The sequence below is a fragment of the Danio rerio genome, chromosome 12 (genome assembly GCF_052040795.2).
Source record: "Danio rerio strain M-AB ecotype USA chromosome 12, GRCz13ab, whole genome shotgun sequence".
NCBI classification, from domain to species: Eukaryota; Metazoa; Chordata; class Actinopteri; order Cypriniformes; family Danionidae; genus Danio; species Danio rerio.
In genome coordinates, this window is record NC_141032.1 from 43,432,501 (window position 1) to 43,435,000 (window position 2,500).

At 34.2% G+C, this 2,500-nt stretch overlaps 1 protein-coding gene across 6 annotated transcripts in view; it reads left to right on the forward strand.

Annotated features, from left to right (window-relative positions):
- The window catches only part of LOC101886358 (cadherin-18), a 444,602-nt gene that overhangs the window by 223,029 nt on the left and 219,073 nt on the right, over window positions 1-2,500 (forward strand). The window lies entirely within an intron of this gene.

Below are 2,500 nucleotides of genomic sequence, written 5' to 3' on the forward strand. Positions count from 1 at the left end.
ATATATATATACAGTTGAAGTCAGAATTATTAGCCCCTTTGAATTGTTTTCTTCTTTTTTAAAATATTTCCCAAATGATGTTTAACAGAGCAAGGAAATTTTCACTGTATGTCTGATAATATTTTTTCTTCTGGAGAAAGTCTGATTTGTTTTATTTCGGCTAGAATAAAAGCAGTTTTGAATGTGTTAAACACTATTTTAGGGACAAAATTATTAGCCCCTTTAAGCTAATTTTTTTCTCGATATTCTACAGAACAAACCATCGTTATACAATAACTTGCCTAATTACCCTAACCTGCCTAGTTAACCTAATTAGTTAAGCGTTTAAAAGTCACTTTAAGCTGTATAGAAGTGTAGAAACAATCAATCCAAATATGTGGCTCTCTACATTGAAGTCTTTCATATCATAATATTTGTACACCTTATTTAGCAGACTTCTTATTTAAGTAGTCTTTATATATTTTCTTATTCACAGACACTAGTCCATTTATTCATGTTCAATTTTGTCATACATTGACATTTGGTGCTATAGAACTCGTCATTTATTTATGCAATTTTGCCCATGTGTTCTGTTATATGATAGAAATAATAAGGACTCACCTGTGTCAATGTCATATGTTTGGAACTACTAGTATTATTTTTTGTTTTTCAATTTAAGAGACATTACTTGTTGCATTCATAAACTATTTTAAGCGAACTGTGATTATGCAGCTGACATTATTTACATAAACACTGACCTGCTGATTAGTTTGGATGACAAGTCAGTGGGTCGGTGTTTATGTAAATTACTGTTTGCAGCATTAGTGGTCTTTGAAATGAAATGAGGCTAAATGGCCAAAGAGCAAATAAATGGGCTTACAGGGGTTGTATTAATGAAATGAAAAGACTGACTCATAAGCAACTCATGAATATTAATTAAGTGAAATAACATTTGCCCACAACGGCTGTGCTGAAAAGAAGTATGCGAGTGACAATCATATGATGTTTACATTACTTCATTTCTTGAATTCTGACACTACAATCAGAATGTAACAGCAGAAAACAAGATTCTTTAGACTAGGGAATCATTTTTCAATCTTTATGGTGTCTTGTTTTGTTTTGGTGAGCATGTGTTAATTGTAGGAGTGTCTTCCGCTGCTGTAGCTCATCTGGTTCAAAGTTGGATCCTCATCTGCAGACCTCAGGTTTAGCAAGTGGTGATTGAGGTAATTTACTGAATTTATTAGGTATAGGTTTTAGTAAAATGTTAATATTTGTTTTATTCTTGGAGGACTAATACAGTTTGGTTGAATACAACTATTCTAATTTAGAGGGGGTGGCGGGGGAGTGTGGTGGGGATGAGGGGGGGTTTAACAAAAAATTACTATTGTCAAAATAAAATAAACTATACATTTATTTTCCAAATATTTTATATAATAAAGATATTGTATCTCATGTTTTTTTTTTTTTTTTTTTTTTTTTTTTTTTTTTTTTTTTTTTTTACAGAAAATTACAATTGATAAAAAAGACTTTTAATTAGCTGCAATCAAAAATCAGTAGTATTTCACCAAATATGGATTTGTTACATCATCTGAAATAAACAACCCTGGCTTATTCTGAAAATATACCGCTATATACATTTCTATAGAGCAGGGGTCACCAATCTTGGTCCTGGAGGGCCTGTGTCCCTACAGAATTTAGCTCCAACTTGCCTCAACATACCTGCCTGGGTGTTTCAAGTATACCTGGTAAGACCTTGATTAGCTTGTTGAGGTGCATTTGATTAGAGTTGGAGCTAAAATCTGCAGTACACCGGCCCTCTAGGAACAAGTTTGGTGACCACTGCTATAGAGTGTCAAATAAATACGATTAAATACGAAGATACGTTTTTTTTTTTTTTTTGCAGTTTTTTTCCTTCTTTTTTTTTTTTTTTGCAGTTTTTGCGAATCCGCTGTGTAGGCTTTTTGAGATCTCAAATTTTTCTTGTGAGTGCCATTCGCGTCTGCTCCTCTCCCATAAATGCACCAGAGGTCGCTGTCGACTGACTGACTGACGGACTGACTGATCAATCAATTAACCCACTTTTCTCCTTTCCTAATCCCAACCGAAAGGGTTTTAAAAAGCACCAATTGTCCAGTGCTCACCCACTTCCCTAAATCCAAACGACTTAGTTTTCAAAAGAAATTCAGAAAAAAAGAAAAGTAATCTAACGACCTGAATCCTATTGAACATCTCTGGAGAGATCTGAAAATGGCTGTAAACTATCGCTTCACCTCCAACCTGATAGAGCTTGAGAGCTACTGCTAAGAGGAATGGGCAAAAATTCAGGTGTGCCAAGCTTGTGGCATCATATTCAAAAAGACTTGAGGCTGTAATTGCTGCCAAAGGTGCAAATAAATGTTAATGTTTGTCTGATGAGGAGCCGGGTGGCTCGAAACGTTACACACTCTGTAATAAATTTGTATTTTTAGAGCCTTGGTGTTGCCGCCTTTGATTGACATTTTTTTAAAAAATAATTTTA